Here is a 14,956-nt window from a genome sequence, read left to right as displayed (position 1 = left end):
ATGCTCTTGGCTATAAGGGCACACTTCTGGCTCACGGTTAACCTGTTGTCCACCAGGATATCTAGGTCCTTCTCTGTAGATCCCCCTTCCAGCAGGTCAGCCCCTAATCTATACTAAGGTATGTGGTTATTCTCCCGCAGATGTTGGACTTCACACTTGCCCTTATTGAACCACATAAATTTCCTCTCTACCCAACTCTCCAGCCTGTCCAGGTGTCACTGAATGACAGCACAGTCTTCTGATGTGTCAGTCACTCCTCCCAGTTTTGTATCATCACCAAAATTGCTGAGGGTGCACTCAATCCCTTCATCCAGGTCATTGATAGAGATGCTGAATAAGATTGTATTCAGTACTGATTCCTGGGGAACACTGCTAGCTACAGGCCTCCAACTAGACACTGTGCTGCTGATCACTCCAAGCTCTACCAGTCAGCCAGTTTCCAATCCACCTCACTGTCCACTCTTGCTCATACTTCCTAACATTTACCTACAACCTATTATGGAAGACTGCATCAAAAGCCTTGTTGAAGACAAAGTAGACAATACCCACTGCTTTCCCCTCATCTACTCAGCCAGTCATGAAATCCTAGGCAAGTCAAATCATCACATCACCATCCCAGAGATGTAGGTGAGTCTGACTGGCCTGTAGTTTCCAAGCTCCTTCTTCTTGCTCTTTTTGAAGATTGGAGTGACACCAAACATCCTCCAATCTTCAGGCTCGTTTCCCATTCTCCATGACCTTTCAAGGATGTTAGAGAGAAGTCCAGCAATCACTCTTGCTAGCTCCCTCAGCAGTCATGCTCTCATCCTGTTGGGGCCTATGGATTTGTATGTCCTGAGATTACCTAGATGACCTCTGACCACATCCTTCTCAACCATGGTGAAAACTTCCTTTCCCCAGAGTCTCTCCCCTAGTTCCAGGGTCTGGGATTTGTGAGTGTAGTCTTAACAGTAAAGACTGAAACAAAGAAGGTGTTCAGTAACTCCAATAACCTCCCAGTGTCCTCCTTCCCAATGTATCAGGGCATCCACCTCATTCAGCAGCAGGCTCACATTTTCCCTCGTCTTCCCACTGATACACTTAAAGAAGCCCCTCTTGTTGTTCTTGATCTTCCTCACAAGATTTAATTCCAAGTGGGCCTTAGCCTTTCTTGTTGCTTCCCTGCATGCCCTGAAACATTTGTTTATTCCTCCTAAGTGGCCAGACCCTTTTTCCACATTCTGAAGACATTTTCTTCCATTTGGCTTTTTATAAGAGATCACTGACTATCTGTGTGGGTCTCCTGGCACTTCTGCCCAGTTTCTTGTTCTTATGGATACACTTATTTTGAGCTCAGCTTACAAATTGGAAGGGACCTATAAAGATCATAGAATCATAGAATGGCATGGGTTGGAGTGAACCCCAAGGATCATCAAGTTCCAATCCTCATGCCACAGGCAGGATCGCCAACCTTCAGATCTGGTACTAGACCAGGTTGTCGAGGCTCCCATCCAATCTTGTCTTGAACACCCCCAGGGACAGAGCATCCACAGTCTCCCTAGTCAATCTGTTCCAGCACCTCACCACTCTTTCTGTAAACAACTTCCCCTTGATATCCAATCTAAACCTTCCCTCCTTGAGCTTAAAACCATTCCCCCTTGTCCTATCACTATCTACCTAAGTAAAAATTTGATTCCCCTACTTTTTATAATCTCCTTTTAAATATTGGAAGGCTGCAATGAGGTTTCCTCTCAGCCTTCTCTTCTCCAGGCTGAACAACCTGCCTTCATAGGAGAGGTGCTCCAGTCCTCCAATCACCTTCATGGCCCTCGTCTGGACCCTCTCCAACATCTTCACATCTTTCTTGTACTGGGAGCCCCAGATCTGGACACAGTACTCCAGAAGGGGTCTCACAAGAACAGTGCACAGAGGGACAATCACCTCCCTGTTCCCACTGGCCACCCTTCTTCTGATGGAACCCAGGATACTGTTGGCCTTCCAAGCTGCAAAAGCACACTGCTGGCTCACGTTCAGTTTTTCAGCCATCGGAATCCTCAGGTCCTCCTCCACAGGGCTACTTTCAAGGAGTTCTTCTCCCTGTCTGTATACATATCTGGGATTAGTCAAAAACCTTGCACTTTGCTATGCTGAAAGTCATTAAGTTCACACAGACCCACCTTTCAACTTTGTCAGTGTATCTTTGGATGACATGCCTTCCTTCTAACATGTCAACTGCACCACTTAGCTTGGTGTTATCAGCAAACTTGCTGAGGGTGCACTTGATCCTGTCACTGATGTCACTGATGAAGATGTTGAAGAGCACTGGCCCCAAGACCAACTCCTCTGGGACACTGCTCATCACCAGCATCTACCTGGACATAGTGCCATTCAACACAGCCCTGCCTATGGCCTTCCAATCAGTTCTTTATCCGATGAAAAGATCACCTCTCAGATCTGTATCTCTCCAAGTCAGAGGTAAGGATTTGGTGGAAGACCACGTAAAATGCCTTGCATAAGTCCAGGTAGATGACACTGGTTACCTTCCCTTTGTCCACCAATGTCATCACTCCATCATAGAAGGCCATAAGATTAGTCAGGAATGACCTTCCCTTGGTAAAGCCATGTTGGCTGTCTCAGATCACCTCCTTATCCATTGTGTGCCCTAGCATGTCTTCTAGGAGGATCTGTTCCATGATCTTCCCAGGCACAGAGGTGAGGCTCACCAGCCTCTACTTCTCTGAGTCCTTCTTCCATCCTTGGGAATGACGTTTCCTTTTTTCCAGTCCCCAGGGACTTTGTCCATCAGCCATGACTTTTCAAATGTGACAGAGAATGACTCAGCAACCACACCAACCAGCTCCTTTAGGACCTTGAGATGCAAGTCATCTGGCCCCATAGTCTTAAACACATTCAATCTGATAAGGCAGTTTTGGATCTGCTTTGCCCTTACAGCGGGAGGAGGGATTTATTCCCCTACTTCCCACCTAGAGTTTCAGGGATGGGAGCTTCTGGGATGTGAGAAGTAAAATAATCCTGGCTGCCAGTGAAGACAGAGGTGAAAAACAAATTGAGTACCTCGGCCATCTCCACATCTGTCATAGCCAGCTATCCTTTCTCATTTCTCATGCCTCAAGGAGGCATGCTCTCTCTAGCCTGCCTCTTCAGGCCAGTGTACCTATAGAATCCCTCCTTATTATTTTTAACATCCCTTGCCAAGTTCAGTTCCATCTGTGCCTTAGCTTTCCTAATCCTCTCTCTGCAGGTCCAACTCCTGTTCCACACAGGAACTCCCAAAATTCAAACGTTAAAGACCATTGTCCAAACACTTCCCGGTGCCTGGAGCCTTGGTGCTCTGGGGGGCCTGCTTGAAAACCTAATCACCCATTCAACTAAGAAACTTTTACTAAACTCAGTGGCAATTTCCAGTCTGAATTTTCCTAATACTCAATTTGATTTTTCATTTGAAACATTTTTAAACAAAATTAAAACATGTGCATAGAGTGTAATTCCCATGATGGAGGAGCAATGGTATATGGATACAGAAAGCACAGATGGCATAAGGTTAAGTCAAGAGAAAATGTAGCTTGAATGTCAGAATAAAAATGTTCATGGTTAGATCCGCAGTATTAGAGCACTACTTCTGAAGAGAAAGGTAAGATTCAACATCTGGCATTCAATGCTGCACTACTAAAATGACTAGGGACTACACCAGAATTTTGATGACGAGTGTATGTATGTAGCTTCTTTTAAATCTACTGTGTCTGCACATTTACTATTTCTTCTTTCTAGCTCTAATAAGCATTTGGTTCTCTTGTCACTGAGATCTCTACTGTTATTTTTTAAATGAACAAAGAAAATTAGGAACTTGTGTTATTAAGTAGAGAACATGTATTTTCAGGTGAAAAATCAGGGCACAGTGATCTAGGACAAAAAGACCTCAAAAAAGCAGTTTACTCACTGTTCGAATGAACATAAAGACAGATGTCTGAAAGGAGCACAGCAAATATTGTTAAGACTCCAAGAGAAAGTAAAATGCAAGAAAGTAGCAGAGAAAAGAAATGTGAGGAAAGAAATTCACTGAAAAAGGTCAAGAGAGATGCAGTGACATTAGGGGATCACAGAAGTGCTAAGGCAAGTATATATCTACAAAAACATGTCACAGTGAGATGAAGGCTACTGACTCATAACTTCAGTCTCCCTAAATACTCAGAATGCATTCGGAGAATAGGGAGAGATCAATTTTCTTATGTAGCTTCTGTGAATGAAGAGTCTGATCTTAATACATATGACTAAACATATCAAAGTGCTTATTTATGCTGCACTTACTTTATGCACAAGCAATGGCACAGAGAAAAGAAAACACAGGTCATTTTGACTTAAGAGTCACTGCTTCTCTCTGTAGGGTGAAAAATCAAGTACTTACAAGCCTCTATTTGATTCAACCTTACTCATAGGGATAATGCAGTAGAGTTGTAGGCAAAGAAATACTTTTTTTGTGAGAAGAAAGATCTATTGCCTTTATATGGCTGCCTGAATCCATTTGCATCCAGGTCTAGTATCCATACACACACACAAAAAAAGGTTGAGAATCTGGAAAATGTTCACTGAAGAACTACAGGAATGAAAGAAAAACTCTAACGCTGATTATTAGTAAGCTCCTAGAGTCATTCAAGTTGGTCCAGTTTATCAAAGAGACATTTCAGTCAGGGGGAAACATAAGCATCAACTAGAAGAGAAGATACAAAATGATAACAGAGCACTTTGTCCAGCAGACAAAGGCTAGGTGAAATCAAAAGAGGTGAAAGCTGCAGCTCAGCAAATTTGATCCAGTAGTGTAGCAGCTAGCTTTATAGTATCACCAGCTGTCCAGGGAGATCAGATTGTATATTCCTAAAACTTTTTAAATTGGGGACTAGACATAATTTTAGGAGAGGAACTCCTAAGCAATCATATAGATCAAGTGGAGTGAATTTATATGGACTGTGAGATACTAAAGATCGGATGAATTATCACATTATTCCATCTGGGCATTTAAAATTGACTGTACTAGAATTTTTTATTTTTTAATTTTTAATTTAGCACCTTTCACGTAAGGAATTTTACATGCTTAACAAACATTAACTAATTCCCTCAACACGGGTGAAATGTAGGTGATTATTACTACACCTACTGCACAGATTCCTATGGTACTGATCAGACAGGTTAAACGAGTTGTGAAAGGTTGTGCAAGAAGCAAACAACAATCTGGTAAAGGACTGCTCTGAAGTGCAGACTGTTATTACTCTGTAACTATAACAACTGCATTATATCCTGGATAGTGCAGCTCCAACTGTTCACGTGGTATTCATTTAGTACTTAAGGGTAAGGGACCAACCAGATCTAAACGGAAGAGGCAAGGTGCAAAGCCACACGAAGCTGAGGTGTCCAGATGGGGAATGCAGCACCGCACAGTCAGCGTGGCCCGGCCCAGCTCAGCAGGCAGCAGGCCCAGAGAGCTGCAGGCTTGGCACAGGGAGCGGCAGGCTGGGCACAGGTAGTGGCAGGCTGCTCGACTACCTGCCCCACTCCTGGCACGTTGCCCAGCTGCACCAAAGGCCCAGCCTGGATCAGTGCCTACTGCCAGAGTCACTGCAGCCAGTAATGAAGTTCCACCACAGCCTCAGAGTTTTAGTAATCCAAACTGACTACTTATTAAATTTTCTCTCTCCTTTCCTGTGCTTGCCCAGGGAGTCTCTCCCTGTTGTCTGTAGCATTCCAGTAAATTGGCATGAAGAGAAACCTGTAGGAATGGAAAGCACTAAGGCATGCCAGTCACTGTGTTTTCCACGCGGCACACTTCCTGAATTGAGCAGCTTGATTTTGGTGCAATTCCTAGCAGAGAAGCATTCTGGCCACCCTTGGAAAATGAAGGCAATGTTGCAGTATTTCAGTCTGGTTACTTAATGAAATGGATCCTACAGGAGCCACAGTGCCACTAGGCAGGCTATCCTGTTTACTGCAGAGGAATTGCTGAGGAGAGCTTACAGAAAGGAAATGGAGGCCTTGGCCTCGGCACTACATTATCACAATGCTTTATGAGTGAGTGACATCCTTCTGAGCTCGCCATGATCAGTAACTCTCAGATATCCCTAGCTCCGGGAACCTATGAGACCTATGGAAAGATCACAAATGCTTCTAGGAAAGTTCTGAGCCCACAAGCCTCTAGCACCCAGAAAAAAATTCTAAGCTAGAACTGTTCTTCCTCTTCCTTTGTGAAATATATTTATTGCGTAACTAAACACCACATTTGAAAACTTTTGTCCCCATGAGGTCACACATAGAATCATAGAATCATACAATGGTTTATGTTGGAAGGGACCTTAAAGTTTAACCATTTCCACCATCCTGCAATGGGCAGGGTTGCCACACACTAGATCAGGCTGCCCAGGGCCCCATCCTTGATTGCCTCCAGGGATGGAATATCCACAGCTTCTCTGGGCAACCTGTGCCAGTAAGCCATGCTTAGGAGCAGGTTAGCAGTGGTGATTGTCAGAAATATAAGAATTCATGAAGAAAATGCTTTCCAGGAAACTATGCTACTGTTGTTGACCCTGCCACACAATTACCTGTACAGACCTGCTGCGCATCATGGCTTGAATAACCGTGAGCCAGCTCATTGCAGCTAGATCATTATAACTTCCATGCCTGCTTGAGTTATCCTATTTGCTTATAAGGTCAAGTGAAATTGCTAATATAAGACTGACTATTACACATAATTTCACTCCTGCTCAAATTCAGTCTTACATATCTTCCCTTGTTTACAACCAGCTGTATTTTCCATATATTCTCCTATATGGTTCTTGACTAACCAAGATCTATTTTTATACCTGCAATATAACATGCAATAAATCAGAAAATTTTCTACTATAACTTGAAGTGAAAATTGCAAGTTTCAAAATCTATTTTTATAGATAGACACTTTCATGTATATATTTTTTTCCTGTTAGCTGCAAATAAAAATACATTTATGTTAGGGAATATGGCATAGTATTCCAAGATTTTAAACCATTTAGATATATATTGCAGGTACGCTGTTTGGTGCTGTTAGGTCGCTTACTCACTTACTCACTCTGGGTGAAGTCCAGTTTGCTCTGCAGTCCAGAAGGACTTTTGCTGCTACCATTCCAAGCAGACCAAATAAAAAACTCCAATTGTAAAACAGTCTAGGCCCATACACATGACCAAGAACTTACTGGCAAGCAAGGCTGAATATTTTCAAACAATTGTTATGCATATGCAGTACAAACAACAGTATATTGTGTATGTGGAAACCTTGTGCAAATCTGAGACCTTTGCTGATTCTGTATCTTTTGATGTTAAACTGCTACTCCTTTTAAATGCATGCTACCAAATTACAGCCAGCTCTTACAAATCAGTAACAAAAGCAAAGAGAAGCTAGAGAATATCAGGGTAATATGAGTGCAGTGATAGCTGTCAAATGTAACTTGACTTGCTTTTTAAGTGCAGTTCCTTAAATGAGTAAGAAGCATGGATAAATACAGTAGTGGAGGAAAAAAGGAAAGGACAGAAGAAGTATCTTGGGGAACAATACAACAAAGCATCTGTTGTGTTGTTTTTTTTCTCCTGTTCTCAGAAGGGCTGACATGCAGGGTACTATTCTTTTCCAAGCTTTTTTCTTTTTAAATGCTTCCAAATAGTTTTAATATATTCCATCTATGCTTAGAGAAAATAATGAGCTGAGGAATAGATGATACTTTGAAGGGATTAACTGACTGCTGCAGAACAAACTAGATCAACTGTGAACTAAACAAAAAACTTACGGAACTTATTATTTATAGGTTCTTTCCTACAGAAAAGCAATATAGCCCAAATTAACTATTCTTTCTTTGAAAATTGTTGTTATTTTGATAAACAGCGCTGTCAGAGCAACAAATGTGAATTCCACAAACTCTAGATCATTCACTTTCATGTAAGGTTTACAAGGTTTCTTATGAGAATACTTCATAGTTAAAGTATGTCTTCCCTTGGGGATCACACGAGCATTTAATTTTTGTTTTGGCATTGGTCCATTGTCTTTATTGGTTTTTTTGGAGAAGTGGAATTGATGACCACAAAGGAAAAATTGAGAGTTACTTATTTTAAACCACGATTAACCTTTCAGGATTTTCAGGGAAAAAAAAAAAAAAAAGAAAAAAAAAAGCTTTCTTTCAGATATGTGACTATATATATGAAAGAGGGACTTTATTGCAAAAAGACTTTTGATTTTCATATTTAGCCCACCAATATGAAGAGTCATATCAGGCTGTATACCACAGGTTTATTTACTGTAGTATAATGACATCCTTTGTTGTTTTGCCCAGTTATGTTAAACAAACATTAAACAGCACACGCTATTTTTGTTAGCAAATGTAAGTTTGCAGGTAAAAATTTAACTCAGTTGAACATTCTTTAATTTTTTCACATAACTTTTCTGTATGTTAACAACAATTTATCATACATGTTATTTATTTTGATTTCTTTTCAATAACATATTTAAATTTACAAAGAGACACAAAAATACCTTAAGGACTAATACCTGTGCAGCATAGCACTGTCTTGCAGCTACAAGACATGCAAGAGAAACCTTGCTACAGCAGGTCTGCGTAGTACTGTGCTAAGCATTTGCTGCTATGTTTCTCAAAAGTGACTTGCAACCTGGTCCTCTGCTAATTTGCAAGGATTCTGGGCTCAAGCAGTAATGTTTTCTAACAACACATTCATTTTCTTTTAGTGGAACTCATGGAAGATGTACTTGCCGCAGGCCAAATCTCACTGAATTTGGTCCTGTAAAACTCTAGTCACCCTTAACTGCTCTGAAGGTTAATGAGAAAAGAGGTAGATGCTCAGCATGTGGAAGCCTCACTCAGTGCCTCCTAGGAGCAGAAAGTTTAACTGTGCTCCTGTACAGCAGCCACAATGCTTGTTGTGTGCTGTGTAAAGAATATCCAAAAAACAAATGTTGTTTATTAGGCCATATAGGCAAATGCAGAACTTAACCTTAAGGATTGGTTATGTGGTAAGATACAGTGATAAATTACGTGCCAAATTTCTTCTGATAAAATTTGGATAGAACCAGATACTAATACATATAAAAGGAATGACGAACTGGTCAAATCTTGGGTAACTTAATACTAAAAAATGACTGTGATTGTTGGCTTCAGATACCCAGTTTCATGTTCTGGATTTGTCAGTTTGTTTGTTTGTTCTTTTTTTCTTTTTCCATTTTTTTTTTCTCCTCCAAAGCAAGGTTTAACAGTTATACAAAATTACTTCTTATTCTTATTTCTTTGCTTAGAGGAGATGTAGCAATGTTAGCACAGCAGATAACATCAATTGTCACTCAAAAGGAAAATCTTTTTACTGTCATAAGTGATAGCAAGTTTGTTGATTTCATCTGCAGCCTTTATAGGAACATGATTTTCCACTCCGATTCTGCCATATGCCTGCCAACAAAGGATTTCAGAATTATTGAACAGTTATAGTTTGCTTTCTTTTGTTTATGCAAAAAAATGCTAACATAAGGAAAGCACAGTGAATTTTGTGAGATGTTAACAATCCCTTCTCATTAAGAAATCTAGTTATGAATACTTCTCATGATCTTATTTCTATCCTCATATAATTTATTAATAATTATTCGGTTCTTAACTTTGGCATTTCCTCTCTACAACTGTAAGATAGTCTTGCATTTCAGAATGGTTCTTTAGCCATCTGTTAGCTGGATTGCAACGTCTTCTCAGATTTCTTCACTTTGAAATGAGAGTTTGATGTAATTAATTCTGAGAACACCTTTCCATTGTCAAATATAAGATGCATGTCTTTGAGGTGCATAAGGCAAAAGTCCAAGATGAAGGACAGTAAAAGCAAGTGATGGACAAAAAGATGTGAAATTAATTTCTTAACTATGCAAGATTTCTGTGACTTCAATTTCGAAAAGTAATATTGTCAAGAACAATTTACATTAAGTAGTGCAAAATCTGTGCAAAAGCTAAGTTGAGATGGAACACATTAAAAAGTCATAATGAAATGAAGGATTATGAGTGCCAAAAGAAGAACTTTTTCTCTTTTTGAGTCAACTGTGTGGCCTCATATATTTTGAGATTAAGATCTAGGAAAAAAAAAAAAACCTCTCATAGTTAATTTTTTCTTTACTGTTATGATGCTTTGTGAGACTGTTGAGTGGCTAATGACAAGGAGAATAATATTCACTTATAATGGGCACAAAACAGAAGATGTCATTCAAATTTCTGCAATAAATTCATCCTCTACTGGCTCCACAGCAGTTTCTCTGATGATGAGACAACAATCAAAGTCTAGCGAAGCAGCCTTAAAAAACTTAAGCCTTATTCCTTTTCTGCATCTGACTTGCCATGACCATTATCAGGCTGGCATTTGTCAAGCTGATGTCTGTTTTGTTGGCATAGATCACACAGGGCAGCTAATCCTGCTATGTTCTCGTTTGGCTGAGTCTAATCTATTGGAATTCAAGAGTCAGCCAAACTCAGTATGCAAAGGAGAAGGTTGCCTAAGAAATTTGCAGCAGAAGTGATATGCTAGACGTAACTGATTCAGTAATAAAGAAAATGTTCTCCTCCTCCCATCTTTCATGCTTGTATCTTGAAAGTTGTGGCTTAGTTGTCTTCTGAAATGACTTTGATGACTACTGTCTTTCTATTGTGTACTGGAATTGACACGAAAACTGGACTGCAAATGGCGGGAACCTGGCCATGAATGTGAGACCGTACTTGTCCTGACATTTATTTAAACACTTATGGTTCATTCTTCAAACTTTACTCCGCAAGCTGTGTCAAAATGTATTTTTAAACAGAAGGATGGGTTGCAACCTGCTCTAGGGGACTGCAGCCTGCTCTACCGAACCTGCTTTAGTAGCTGTTAGGACTAGATGATCTCCAGAGGTTCCTTCCAACCTCTACGATTCAATGATTCTGTGATTCTTTTTGTTTCCTGATTCTAAGAATTGGTTCTTCACAAAGAATTCTCTTGTAGTACAAAGAGAATAGCAGAAGACACTGCAATTGTCTTTTACATCATTTAAAGTAAACATTTCTTCAGTTTTTCATCACTGAAGCTTCTGAGATTTTTCTCATCCTTGGACTTTCACAGGGGAAGACTTTCACAGACTTCCCCAGAATTTGCTTGCTAATAAATTGTAATTAATATATCTACCCTGTTTCCGTTGTTCTTTTAACCACTTTTTTAAGGTTTTCTCCACCACATAAGGAACTTCGTTCCATTGCTGCAGGACCAATGGAACAGTTTTACCTACAAAGCAAATAAGCACTGGTGAGAAGCTACAGCCATTGTGCGCAGAGGTGGTCTTCCAGCCATGCTGACAGCTCCTTGAAGACAGCCACTCACATCAGGCATGAGCTGTCCATGGCACTAAAGAACTCACCTTTGCTTCTGCAATGGCTCCCTAGCAGTAATGCACATAAATCCTGCATTAGCAAAGGAGCTCTTTTGTTTTCTAGATGGAAGGACTAAGTTATTGTATTTAGCTAGCTTTGCATGCAAACTTGCAGACAAAGATCTGTCTTCAGACCATAAACTCTAGCTGTGCCCTGTGCTATGTAACAGAGCAAAGAGACCAGAGTTGCAGTATGATCTCTAATAACCTACTTTGCAGCTCTTTGGTTTTACTTTTTTCTTTTTTTTTTTTCCTCCTGTTGATTCATTTTCACTAATGTGAGTAATGTTAGTTGACAGGTGGTGCTGTATGAGGAGGGATTGATGTCAAAGCCTAAGACTTTGCTGTGCACTGGAAGATACGCACAAGCAAGCACAGGGTTTTTTCAACAGATTGGAACTGTTTATGATTTGATGGTTTATGATTCATATGCGAAATGAGCAACAAGAATAATCATTGCAGTTTTGCAGACTTAAATTGGATCCTGAATGTTGATTAAATTCTAAAAAGTGTTAAAGGTTATCTTGGGATTTTTTTTTTATTTTACTCTCATAATGTGTGTTACTGATAATCAAAATTAATAATCATATATGCCACATTGGGCTCAGAGGCAGTCAAGTACAGAGTTTCCAAATGATGACAGCAGTCCATCCTTGTTGTGATCTTCTACTGCTTGTTTTTCTCCACTTATCTGAACACAGATGAAAAAAGAAACAGCTAGCCGTCCTTCCCATACAACAAGCAACAGACAAAAGACAGCATGCCCTTTAGCAAGGTACTGCAGATCAATGTGTTACTGCAAGAAGAACCACAAGCACCTGAAAACACCTATTTCTTGTCATACATTATTTTGATTTCAGTATTTTAGTTTTACCTTGTTCTTCTGGTTATCTTTTGCTGTTGTTATTGTTCCTTAGTGTTGGTATGGTTTAAAACAACCTTCTGTTTTGAAAAGCCTGCTTGAAAGCAACACTCCTAAGCAAACACTCCTGTTCTAGAGTATGCAGCTGCAGTCGCTGAGCATACTGAAAGCATCTGAAAAACTAACTTCCATCATGTGGATTCTCGAAAAACCAGGCTCAGCATGTGCATTTAAACAGCAAATATCACAAAATATCACATAAAAATATCACAAGGTTAAACAGGATTATTATTTACCTTAGCTGATTTCATTCCTGCCATGCCATCACTGGAACTCACAGATGCTGAAATGAGAACCTGCTGTAACATAATTTGCATAACGTGTATAGTTCAATACTGAGCTTCATATAGCTACATAGGAGTGGGCAGGAATCTTTGGGATAACTATATTCATAGTATTTGCTGAATCCACTTGATTTTCACAACTCATACTTTAGTTTTGCATAATCTACATAATATTTATTGCACCTTGCAAGTACTTGAGCCTACAGAGGTAATACCAAAATTGAAATTGTTTTAAGATACTGGCTCTATAAGAGTTTCTGATTTGAGCAACAGCTTTCAGAAGACCTTTAAAGAGATCTTTTGTTTTTTAATTCAGACACTGTAGAAGAGCTTGAATGAATTGCAAAAACTGAAACTATGGATTATACCCATGCATTCTCTCTGGTGTCATTGTTGGGCAATTTCAGTTATCCTTATTGACTTGATGCTAATGACAAATCAGGATAATGCATTTTAATTTTTGTAAAGCCCAAAACTGTATGGAGAATCTTGACTGGCAGAAATAAAAGCCTTTGTATGGACTTTCAAAATAACAGCTCTCAAAATATTTCAACTTCATATAGATAGGAATTTAGAGCTCTTGAGAGTATGTCAACAACATGATTCCTCATAATTAGATATCTCACAAACAGGAAAAAAGCACTTGTACAAGCAAACTGAGTCTGAATGGTAACACACTGTAGCCAAGTTAAGAGCTATATACATGGAGGGAACATTACATGGAAACCTCAGAGTAGATTCTTACAATGTCTCTAAGTACCATCCCTGAGTTCTTTTGACTGTTCAAGCAAACAAGCGGGATTTAACTCACACCTTGAAATGAAAACAAGATTGATAATTGTAGACAATTTTCATTAAAAGCAGTAAATTTTTGAGAACCACCCTTTTAAAGAAATACATACAGTTTTCTGAATGCACTAAGAATCCTGAAAATGTCTCTGCACAATATTCCCCCAAAAGTTGCCTACAATTTATATATTTTGTATTACTCTTCCTTTCTTTTATATATTTTGTGTTACCTTCCCTCTCCTCCTCCCTCCCTACCTCTCTCCCTCCCTCCCTCCCTCTCTTTCCTTCCTTCCTTCCTTCCTTCCTTCCTTCCTTCCTTCCTTCCTTCCTTCCTTCCTTCCTTCCTTCCTTCCTTCCTTCCTTCCTTCCTTCCTTTCCTTCCTTCTTTCCTTTCCTTCCTTCCCTCCTTCTCTCTTTCTCTCTCTCTTTCTTTCTTCTCCAATAAAGACAAAGATCTCAGTGTTATCCCTCTGAATATCTGAAATAAAGTCTTGGATCGTTAAAACGGTAAAGCAGGCATATATGTTATTTCTGGTTGATAAAGTGGAAAATGAATGTTAGCAAAGTGAGGGAGTTGCCAGATAGTTTAATAAAAGAAAACCAAGAATCTTCATTTAATACCCCTTTTCTGGCCAGCAGAACATACTGATGCACACAAGTAAGTATTGGTCAGGTTATTCTGCAGCCATTTTGTTCTGCTTTCCTCCGAAGGATTATTTATTCTTCTCAGAAATAATAATAATAATAATAAAGTGGGTGCAGTACACTCTCATAAGCAAACAGATCTGAGAAAGAAAACATATTTTTAAGTCAGAGAGATCACCTAGACAGAAACCTCACACCTGACTTAATATTCACCCACCACAATCAGATGATTAATACATATATCTATAAAGAACTCTGTGAGTCTCTCTAACAGTACTATTTATGCCTTTGAAACCTCCTCCTCTCACATGAAATTAGTTTGAGATTTTGTTCCATATAACTTTTTGACAACTTACAGTATCAGGAATTATTGTAATAGATGAATTATAATGGCTAGCTATTCTCTTCAGTTACAAATTTGCAAAACTTGAAGCTGGGATTGCTTCTAAGCTAAGGCTGTGTTAGGAACAGATTTATGGGATCAGAACGCAATTATAAAGGTAAGGAAGCCTGACATTTTCAGGCAATGAAAAACACACGTAACAGATAAATAGAGAAGATGCAGTTTAATATGGTAGATTTAATACATAATATCAAGATGGTTTTTAAACACAGACTAAATGTAGAATTATGCATTTAATGTTCCGCTATTTTTTTTTTTCCGAATTGTACTGAAATGGAATTAATTTAAAAATTAATGCTTTTATTAAACAAAGAAAAAAAATTAAATGCAATTTGCAACTGAAATTATTTGCAGTATGTAGCCACTTCTTCAGAAAGTTCTTCACTTAATCTTTTTTTTTAAGATAAGGGAAAACATTAGCTTTATTTCAGTAACTGACAGTGTAAAAGTCAGTGGAGTTAACTTCACAG

This window comes from Meleagris gallopavo, chromosome Z (genome assembly GCF_905368555.1).
Source record: "Meleagris gallopavo chromosome Z, MGAL_WU_HG_1.1, whole genome shotgun sequence".
In the NCBI taxonomy this organism is placed as follows: Eukaryota; Metazoa; Chordata; class Aves; order Galliformes; family Phasianidae; genus Meleagris; species Meleagris gallopavo.
This window is presented reverse-complemented; position numbering follows the sequence as displayed.